The 11,301-nt window shown below is 43.6% G+C and overlaps 1 protein-coding gene across 1 annotated transcript in view; it reads left to right on the top strand.

Annotated features, from left to right (window-relative positions):
* The first annotated feature begins 2,222 nt into the window (after positions 1 to 2,222).
* The window catches only part of STK38L (serine/threonine kinase 38 like), a 50,792-nt gene continuing 41,713 nt past the window's right edge, over positions 2,223 to 11,301 (top strand). Inside the window, exon 1 of the mRNA XM_075113469.1 lies at positions 2,223 to 2,376. The gene's annotated coding sequence lies outside the window, so the exon portion shown is untranslated. The remainder of the gene's footprint in view (positions 2,377 to 11,301) is intronic.

Raw genomic sequence — 11,301 nt, 5'->3', positions numbered from 1 at the left:
GTGATCCCATTGCAAGATCAAGTAAGATAACCTTCTATGTCTACAGCGATGTTAAAAATAACAACAACAACAACAACAACAACACAACAAAAAACAACACCCCCAAAAAAAAACACAAAACCAAAACACAAAAACCATGTCTGTTTTGCAATGGAAAATCCACTAATATAAATACTTTACAGCCACATAAAAATAGAAACATGAACCCTTAGTTTTTCCATAAGTCTCTTAAGTAACACCCAGTGCTATTGTTACAATGTTGTTCTCTTTTTAATTGCCTTGCTATTTAGGAAAACTCACAATTTTGGCTTATGGGGAAAGTTATATGGAATTACAAAGAAAACTCATTATGTAAACAGATATGTATCATTTGTCTAAAATAAGAGACTGTTCTTTACGTGCCAGTAATTTTTGCAGTCTTAGGAATCATTCATTTTCCTTTCCTCTCATGAAAATAGTTAAATTAATAGAAGTTTGCCCCACTTCCCCCCATCACACATGCACATACACAGGATCAACAAAACTCAGTAATTTTCCACTGGCACAAAAGTCTTTCAGTGTCTGCCATCTGCTGTGCTGGCAGGACCCACAAGAGGAGTAGCAGCAAGTCAGGAACTATAACGTCACGTTGTGAATATTCATTCAATTTTCATTGTCACAGCTGGTCCTCATCATCTCCGAGATTGACCTTGCCTCCCCCAACTTCCCTTTGACAGCTTTAGAGCAAGGGAGCAGGCAGAAGCAGGACATTGAAATCAAAACTCTCAAACACCAGAAATTCCCAACCAAAATCAGTCCCCATTCCTGTTGGGGAGTGCAGGGATGTCTGTCACTCCCATTTACCATTGTTATTTATAAAGATTTTTAAGACGTTTGCTCTGGGAAGAGTGCTTTAGTGAAATACCACTTTTCTGGATCGGTAACCAGTTTATTTTGAATTTACTTATCATAGTGTAACATGTCTTTTCCCCTTTCGCTAATTCTTTTTCTGGGTTACATGTCTGTGCTTTCAACACTTCAACATGGTAAATGGGAGTGCACAACTTCATTACTGCAGGCTCCAAATGTGGAAACTGAGTTCAGCTATGACAAAGGCCAGGCCCTCCTAGAAGCACTCCTGCATCTCATTCAAGTTAAAACGTGCTAATTTTTTGCTTTTGTTATTTCAAACCTACCAAATCTAATGCTTCTGAAAGCCTGCCTCAGCAGGTAGGTCCACAGTGCTCAGGGAGGTCTATGGAGAATTTCCTGGCTCTGTCTGCGGGAAAAGGTGACATGTAGATGTGCTCACAGGTCCTGAGACTGCAAGATCTCTGGGCAGGAAATCTGCTTTAGTGTACAGAGCTCCTAAGACCCTTGAGTCTATATAAAGACTAATAAGATAAAAGAAATCAAATGCAGCTGTCCTCTTCGTCAGCACCTATCCTCAAGTCAAGTGATGACAGTAGGACAAACTTTCACTAGCTTCCACACATTGTATGTTGTGACAGAAGCAAGATGGTTGTACTTTGTGATTCTTCCAATCCGAGCTCAGAGATTTGCCTTCTACATAGCTGGCTTTGTAAGAAATCTGTATCACTACATCCTTGGGATAACAGCTGTCCCCATTAAGTGCTGCTGCCTCATTTTGTGATCAGGTAGTACTAAAACCAAAGCAGGGTTTCACTTATCTTCTGCCTGAGTTCACATCCTTACCTTTGTACTTCAGTGGTGGGACAGAAGGATATAAAAACAAATGGCCTGCAAACGCACTATTTCCAGTTAATTCTGCTGTCTCCTCGTTCAAGCACCTGGGCACCTACGCATGCTCAAGGCAAGTTTAACAGTACCTTCCTGACTATGAGATCTCTTCACAACTACAAGCCCTTCAGTGAACCTCTACCACCAGAGCGTGTTAAGAACGAAGGTATAAGCTGTCTGCTCAGACTGAAGAGAAAGGCAAATCCCTTCGGCCCTGTGGCGAGCCGGGGCAGACGGGCGGCCCCAGGCAGCGGCTGCGCTCCGGAAAGAGCCGGAGGCGAGGCCGCTCTCTCCCGGCTGCCGCTCCCGAGGAACTTTCGGCTGAGGAGGAGGAAGAAGAGAATAGAGAAGGAGCCGCCCGGGCTCCTGTGGCACCTGCCTGAGGGGCTGGGCGCGGCGCGGTGGGCGGGGCGCAGAGGCCGGCGGGCGGCGGGAGCAGCCAATCACGGCCCAGTTCGGCAGCGCCGGGCTCTCGCGAGAGCCGCCGGGTAAACATCCCTCCGCCGAGGCCCTCCTGCCGTCCTCCTTCTCCTCCTCCTCCTCCTCCTGCCATTAGCGCGGAGGAGGGGGCAGCGCTCGCAGAGGCGCCGGCTGCAGGCGGCGAGCGAGGAGGTGGCGGGAGGGCGGCGCGGCGAGGTGAGTGCTGCGGAGAGCCGGCGCAGCTCTCCGCCCTGGGGGCGCCCCACGGCCCGGCCCTCTCCCTGGCGGGGAAGCAGTCTTCTCCCGGTGTGGTGCGAGGGGAGAAGGGACTCTGTCATTGGAGACTGGAAATCTCCCTCTGCCTTCCCTCTCGTCCTTCCTTCCACACACCCCCCCCACCCCCCTAACGTGAGGCAGCAGGAGCAGCCATAGCCGCGGAGTCTGAGGGAGGACAGTCTCAGCCCGGGGAGGAGGCGGGAGGACCGGGGGTGGCTCACGGCTTGGGAGCCGCCAGGGCGGTTTGCTCGCCTGCCTCCGGCTCACTCCCCAACCCCCCGCCCCCCCTCAGGTGACCTCGCCTCCTGCCCCCGGTGGGCGAGCAGGAGCTGCCGGCCCCCGCCAGCGGCATAAGTTGGCCCGAGTTCGTCGCTCTCCCCGGGGGGGTGCCGCCAGCCACTGAGGCGTTGGGCTGTCCCGCCACGGTCCCCGCCGTCGGCCGCTCCATCCCCAACCCATTCACCGGGAGGGGAGCGGCGGTTGGGCTAGCTCGCGCCGCGCCGCCTGCCCCGCGCGTCGCCGGCCGTTAGCCGTTGGGCGCGGCGGGCTGAGGGAGCGCTGAGGGGATGGCGGGGTACAGACGGGGGCGCCCCGCCTGGGGGGGTGGGCGGCGGCGAGAGAGGGGAGCTCGGTGGGCAGGTCCGGCGTTTGGCGGGGTGGGAGGCGAAGTCGGGCGCGTGCGGTTACCGGGCTGTGTGCGGTTACCGAGGGTCGGGCTCAGCCGCGGCTGGCAGTCGTGAGGTGGTGGTGGGTGTACCCGCGGCTGTCGTCGGTCTTAAGCGTGTCCTGCCCTCTTTTAAAAATACCTAAATAAAAATACCTAATCAAAGGGACAAAATTATCTCTGTAATGAGCTTAAAAATCAAACAGACAAATAAAACCATCACAAGTTTCCACTCTCAGATGAGCAAACCCGAAACCCGCTTTTGTAACCTTTCCCTCAGCCAAAGGAGTTTTGGATTGGGCCCGTAATTTGTCAGTCTAGCTCGTCCTCTGGTATTTTTAGGCAAATTACAGTGACTAAGATAAAAGTTAAATCCTAAGAACTGAGATGTCTCCTGGTTTTGTTTGGTTTTAATTAATTTGGAACGTCTTGGGTTAGAGTAATAGAGTTCACATGCATGCTAAAAGGCTACCTCCAGTGATGTTGTGTACCTGATTTCCTATTGCAAAATCCAGAATAGGAACAAATGAGTCTTGATGTCGCTTCTGAATAAAAATCAATGCTGAAGTTTGACTTTAAAAAAAGTTTTTTCTAGCCTATTTGGTAGGATACATTCATGTTGTTTTGCTCTTGCTCTTTGCTGAAGAGCAGTGAAATTTATTTTGGAGATGGCAGATGCTGGGTTTTGTCACGTGTGCTGATTCAGGGTTTTGATTATAGTTTTTTGAAGTCACTTGAAGTAGAGGGGTCTTGTTTGTGAGCATGTATGACACTAATAAGCCTTACTAAATTGTTGTGCATGTTCCATAAAAGATAATATATATAGAAATCATACAAACTTGCTTTCATTCCTTATCATTTAGGAATTTGGGGATGAAAGAGTATCCGTCTTAATTTTACTCTGAGCAGTTAACTGAAATACTAGCCCATAGACTACTAACCTGAGAGGTGATGAGCTGTGGCCACACTCATTGCATATGAGAAATCTGTTACTGTATCTAATAGAATTGATGCAGTCTTATCTTCTGTGCTATATGTAGACATGTTTTTCTGCTTTTCTTAAAAGGTGTCTTGGATTAAAGAGTCAAATTTTCGTAGCTCTCTGAAACTGGAACTCAGCTGTTTTTCACATTGTACATGGCATAGTTCAATTTAAATTTTATTGGTTAACAGAGCTTAAAATTCTGAAATTAAACATTTTCTTTCTCAAACATTTCATGGGAAAAGAAACCCCATAACACTAGCTAAACAGAATTCAGAAGCAATGATTTACAGTGGGCAGGTATCATGCTTTGTTTCTGCCTTTTTTTTTTTGCAGATAGTCTTTTTAAAAATAAAACAAACCCAAAAAGCCCCACAGCCTATTGCTAACTTGCAGTGGACTTAGACAAGGCCCCTGTGCTCTCAGTGTGCAATGAGGGAATGTTCCCAGAAGAACAGAAGTTTTGGGTTTCTGTCAGATGAGCCACTGTGGAGCTGCTTGTGCCGACCTCTGAGGGTCTGATCCTGTGCTTAGTGGAGTCGCTGGTGGGCTGCTGGTGGGTTGGAATGCTATGGGATGGTGTGCTGAATGGGGTTCAGCATATGCACAGCTTCTCATGCACGCTGGTGAGGTTTGCCTAGCTGTTGTTCCTCAGAACTTCTGCGTAGCCTCCTTCTGGCTCATCTATCTGTATGCCCTTGAAGCTTGAATGGTGGGTAGAAATTTTTAATCATTTAAGTCACCTGGTGTGCCTTCGGATCTCTCTTGAATCCTTTAGTTGCCAAAAGGGGCTCAGTCACAGTTTGGCAAGTGCTGGTTTTGCCTGCTATATCTGTCTAGGCAATGGGTTTGTCTTTTTTATTAAAAGCTTATCTTCTCCCTAAAAACTCAATTTTCGCTCAGCCCATGTTTATTCTAACAAAAATGTTCATCTTCCCACCAAGTTTAAGCCGAGAGTTAGTTAAAACATAAAGCCAACTGATAAACTTTGATATTTGTGTTCTAGGAGATGCAGGGCAGACATGTAAATTACAATTAAAAGAATTACTTCTCTGAATACAGTATTCATCAGCACAAAGACTACTAAGCTGATATTAGATGGTAAATGGTTTGCTTTTAGTTCCCCAGAAAGAGGCTTTATGTGTCTTAGGATAATGGCAGTTGACATAAATCAAACATACTACTGTCCACAAAATCATTTAATCTTCTCTTGTTTGCAGCTCATTTCAATGTATAGCTGCACTTAGACCAGACTTGCCATCAGTGGTAATTGCATTCCTGTAGCATGAAAATGTGGGTTTGATAAATAACTGACTGAAGCCTAATTCTTTGGGATGGGTTGATGCAGGGTTTTTCAAAGTCTGGTGACTAAATAACATCTTTTCTTGCGTGAAAAGGAGTAACAGCGAGGGTAACCCAATCTACTGTTGTGGGGTATGAACTCAGAGAAGAGTTATTTAGTGCATGGTGTGAATTTAAATGGTGAACTGTGTTTAAGGTGGGGGAATCTTTTCTTGGGGGATCAGAACTTAGTCGTCGTCAAACGCAGAAGAGTAGGCTTCAACATTTGGTTGGAATGAAAAGTCCTGCAGCTCCATAGTCTACAACTACAGAATAACTTTTGGCAGTCTCACTGCTCCTGCATCTGCCTGAGGAAACAATAGAACATTTTTCTTTGACAACAATAAAAACAAAACAGGGACTGGGGGTGTGTGTGAATGAATTTATCAGGAAAAAATTATTTTCCTTGTCACAAATAATTTGATCAGCGTGGGAAGCATTAAAATGGGCAGTTGTCATAGTTAATACTGTCTTTTACTTGTGAAATCACGTAATTTTGTGAGGCTTGCATTAATACCTCAGTACTGTGTAGAGATTAAAAAAGCAAAGGAGAACAGTGGATCAGGAAAGAATATTAATCTTTATGCTTCACATACCTGGTTTTCTGTTTTCTCACTAGTTTTGGCACTGGATTTTGCATTCTGGTTTGAACAGTAGATTTGGAACTTAATTTGTGATGTATGTCTTTAATATTTATACCTGGAAACTTGCAATTTGTTGGCTGACATATGGTTTTATGAGAGTTGTAGCTGAATAGAATATGAAGAAAGCAGATACCTAAAATTTTAATGTAATAAACTTGCTTCCGAAGACTACTTATATGAGGCTTTGATTATCAAAGGAACAGTGGACTGTTATATTTTTAGCAGTAAAGGGGAACAATGGTTGATTAAAATGGTAGTCTGGGCTTTTGGGATTTCAGGAGATTCTTACTCTTGTGAAACAGTAAAAAGAGACAACTATTGACCTTTTAGTAACAACAAACAAACAATATGAAGTAATAGTTTGGTACGAACAGGTTGAGGAAAAACAAATTGAGTTTATTGTAGGTGGTAGAATGAATGGGAGGGAGTAAGCAAGGGGATAACTTGGATCTATATGGGGAGAGGAACTGTGTTTAGAGGAAGTGTTTATTGTATTGCAACTTATATTAGCTGTGTCTCTTAGGTTCCAGAGTTTGAGCCTGTGACTGCTGACACGCTGTAGAGGAGCTGCAGATTTAACCAATATCTTGGCATCTTGGAATTTATTAAATTTCCCTCCACAGAAATGGAAACAAAAAACCTTTTTGTTAAAATCTTGAAGAGAAGAAAGGTCATGAGACCTTTTTTCTGGTATGTCTAATAAAGATAGAAGTTTACAGTTCTCTGCAAGTACCGTGTGTAATGTCGCATTCAGTAAGGCACTGCTAGCACATTTATAAAATATGCCAAGAAATTTTAGCAATTAAATCTCCTTGTAGTAAAACAAAATCAAGGAAACCACCTCCCAGGTCAAACCCCCAGTTACAAAACCTGAGTCAAGTGGGTACCTTACCAGAAAGAAGTCCTTGGGTTAGGGCCCTTTTTATGAGCCACTATAGTAGAATAATGCTTATGAGAAATACAGTTGTCCTTATTGGGGGCAATTAAAATGAAGATATTAGGTTGTGCTGATCCATAGGAGTTACATACACAGTCAGCTTCCATACACAGGGATTTAAACTGGGGGAGGGGGGGGGAATGCAAGCCATAACTTCAGTGAGACATGTGACTGCCCTGAAGCTACTGCTAAGGATGCAAACTAAAAAGAAAGTTGCTTGACAGAAGTGGCTTGCTACAAGTGGGGACTTGTGTATGCGTAGGGGCTCTCCTGGTTGTGCAGTGTTAGGCTCCATCTCCCTGTCTTTCATACAATGGAGAGCGAGGCAGCTTATCTAGCACATTTGTGCTCTACCATGAGCTTCTGTCAGCATCTCTGAGAACCCCTGCAGAGGACAGACATGTCCTCTTCCTGCCAGACCACTGCTAGTTTGGAGACCCTTGGGTCTGCTCTGTGGGAAAAGGGGTTTCCAGGGACAGCATTCATTTCCAAGGTAGAGTCGCTTCTGCCACGTATGCAGACCTTCGATATGCCAGCACTGCTACCAATCTGATCTCAGTCGCTTGTGGGGGATCACTTGATAAAGTGGACCTTTCCCACAGATCCCTGTTTTCTATCTTGTTTTTTCCCGAATGAGTAGAGCTGAGGCCTGACTCAGCTGCCATGTAACAGCAGAATAGCTATAGCTTCACTTGGTAGAAAGCCTCAGTGTTATTGTGAGTGCGCTAGGAAAAATAGAACCTACTTATAGCTGAACTGATAGTTAAATTCCAAGTGATATTTCATTGTCTGCAGGAGGACCGTTTTGTACAAGCCAGCCAATATGCGGATTACCTAGCCACAGAACCCCCTTACCATTGTTTGAAATTATGATTTGCCATGTTTGGTTTCCATGTGTCACAACTGAGCACAGAGGAGATGGTGATGGGACATGGGTGTGGTCTGCTATCTCCCCTTTATTTTCCACTGCAGAGCTACCTCTTTGGCTGATTAGCTGAACCAAAATGTGGAGAAGGCAGGAGGATCTCACAGGCTTGTGTGTTCTATTTCTTCCCATAAAAACTGGGAAAAATCTTTTCTTTTAGGAAAAACTCCCTTTTTCCAAGTCTGCTATTTCTACCTGGTAGACCTGGAGTCCAATGGCATTAGGCTCCTTTTGTCTTGCTTTGTATATTGGAAAAGTGTTTATCACAGACATTTCTTAAAATTGGTTTTAATTTTTTCTTTTTTGCAATGAATAGTTGTGTAATGTGTTCCCAGCCCTTCCCTCTTGCTGGTGCCTTATAAGGGAGGTAACCAGAACGCCAGCCAAATTCAGCCTGATGATGAAAGAATTGTTCCGCTTAAAATGTCACTAATTTTTAGCGTGCTGAGTCCTGTATGAAGAGGAAAGCTTATATTAGTAGCTCTGCAGACAAAACCATTGTACTGCATTGTTTAGAGGCAGTTGTTTTTTCTTGAAGTTATCTTTAACTGGATTCTTGTGCTTTGTGGTATTTAGTAATTGGCCGAGCAGGAAAGTAGAACATATTCAGTCACAAGGTAAGGATTTAATGGCAGTACCTGTCTCTACAAACTGTAGAAACTGAATATGGGGAATGAAATATGATTAACAATAATTAAAAGTGTATAAGTGTAAAAGTGTAATTTAACAAGCTCTAACATCTGGAACTATAAGGTGATGAAAGACAATGAAAGACATGGCTGTTACAAACACGTAACAGCCAACTGTTAAAAGCGCATTCCTGTTTAGTGGAGTAATGGCTTTTGGTTAACGGATATCTGTGTAGCAAATACACTGGGTGAGACTTGCTTAACCAAGTAAGGTCGTCTGATGGTGCAGATCGTAATAGTGGCGTGTCTCGGAAAGCAGTTAAGTGCATCATAGCAAATTCTGACTGTCGAGATAAGGTGAAAGAAAGGCATGTTATCACTTCTGGTGTCATTAATGTGCATCTTTGTCACTGGGTTTTGTTGGTTTGTTTGTGCTTGGTTAGTCCACTAAAGTGGTAAAGAACTCGGAGCAGGTGAGTTGATATTCTTCATGACTGACTTGCCCTATTTCACTTCTGTAAATCAAAAGTTTTGTTGTGCCTAAAGAAAATTTCTCTTACTAAATTAAGCTACCTGCTTACAGTTTAAGATCACTTATTTCATTTACTTCGTAGAATTAGTTACAGTATGAATCTTGGTTTCTGCAAACGCTGTAGGAAAGTAAATATTCACATTCAAGTTGTGGGGGGGAGATGCCAAACAAAACAACCCTGATTATATTGTAAATAAAATTTCTAGTAAACTCCTATTTTTTCGTCTTTCCCCAATCTTAACAGGCATAGGCAGCATCTTACGAAGTAATGACTAAGGACAGAGAAGCAAGGGTTATTAAAACAGGAGTCCTCTGTGAATTTAGCGCTCAAATTTTTTGTAAGCAAAGTATATAGATGACTAGTTTATACTGAGAGGTATTAAATAGATTCTCTTATAGTTAATTATTGTATGGAGACTTTTTCCCTATGCTGTCCTGTTTGTCTTCTCAGGGAGTTTCATTTAACAGAGAAGGAGAGTTCACATAAAATATCTATCATGTGAGCATGTTAGCTCACTTGTACTCTGGATCTGGTGACCTCACTGCTCAGTTGCCTAAGTAGCAATTAGAAACTTCTGTGGGTTTTTGTTCTTCTCCTTTATAAAAAAAACAATTATGTTAAGAACACCTGGAATAATCTCCTGTAAACTGCTTATGCTTTAAATTGTTCCAACTAGAAATTGAACTTGAAGTCAGGCAAAATGACAATAAGACAAATAAAAATCCATAGAGCAGAGACTGTTTTAAAGTATTTGAAAAGCCTGAAGCGCAGAATAGAGACATTACGTCAAACATTTAGTGATGAGAAGGTAGGGGGATTGTGATGGGGGAAATAGAAATGTGTGTGTAGTATAAAGCATGAATATAATTGACCTTTAGTATCTGCTTAAAGAAATACACGTGGAACTGAAGTTGAATAAAAAGCTTCCCCTTGTATTCTTGGCTGAATCCGAGTGTTGCAGCTGTCTCTAAGGTTGAGTTATACAAGCCATGGAGTGGTTAGACAGCAACAGAAGTTGAGGCTGTGGTTCTCGAGTCCAGTGAACCACAGGCTACTGTCAAGCCACAATGCGCTCCCAGACTACCATACACCTTTGAACAAAAACGCTTACGTCTCATTGACCAGCCGCATGCTGCTGACAGTGTCTGTGGACCACAGGCTGGGAATGACAAAGTTATGATGAGCTGTGGTATTAGGAACAATCATCTTCAGAAATAGCTTCAGGTAAGAAGATCAATTGCAGGTAATTTATTATACAATTTTGAGAAGTACAGCTTTTAGATGAAGAGAGGTAAAGATCTGGAAAAACAAACCCAGTTGTTTTGTTTTGGAAGACAAAGGGAGTAGAGAAGGGGATTCCTTCCTCCCTGTTAAATCTCTTTCCTCTCCTTCCTTTTCTCTCCCTGTCTTTGTTTTTCATGAGCCAGTGATAAAGGGAAAAGAACAAAGTGGAATGCTTTAGATTTTCAAGCTTTGCTGGCAAACCTTCAAGGAAATCTGAAAATTTTTTAGCTTATGTCGCAGCGTGCACCACTTCTGGACCAGCTCTAGTTCTCAGTAGTTAGCAGTGTATATGGGCAACATCCATCCATTCCTTCTACAGGAAGGAACACACTGAAGTCACTGTGAGCCCCAGGTGCACAAGGAAATGCAAAGCTGTCTCCAAAGGTTTGAGGCCATGTAGCTTGGATTTCAGCTGTGTTTGCATGGTAGTAATATATAGAAGGATGGAGCTGTCCAGGTGAGGATTTTAATATGTTTACCAGCTAATCAGTTTGAGTGTGTAAATCTTGACATTTCCAGAGGGTTGGTTACATCTGGGATGTGATTTAGATGCAAGTGAACTTGTATCAAAGTTTCTTGTGACAGGCATGGCGAGGTGTTGTCTTGCCTTCCCAGACATACTGCTCTGGGCTTTGTCATGACGAGGAGTGTGAAATGAATGCCATACTGATAACAATCAATCCTCCTGGCAGAGCTCTGAATCTCAGATGGTGAATGTCTTAGTGGGCTAACAAATATGCGGATATTCAAGTTGACTTAATATGTTGCAGCTCTATCCCAACTCCTTCAGTCAATGTCAGTGGTGCTGATGTTACTGTAGGGTGATCTAAAGGAACTTCCCACTTGGTTTTTCAGGAGGTATCCGAGTACAACCTGCCATGTTCCCTGTTACCACAGTGCCATTTGCTCTAAGTTCATACTGAAAG

This window comes from Phalacrocorax aristotelis, chromosome 1, assembly GCF_949628215.1.
Source record: "Phalacrocorax aristotelis chromosome 1, bGulAri2.1, whole genome shotgun sequence".
Taxonomy (NCBI): domain Eukaryota; kingdom Metazoa; phylum Chordata; class Aves; order Suliformes; family Phalacrocoracidae; genus Phalacrocorax; species Phalacrocorax aristotelis.
The sequence above is the reverse complement of the archived record's forward strand: the minus strand, read 5'-3'. Positions and strand labels throughout refer to the sequence as shown.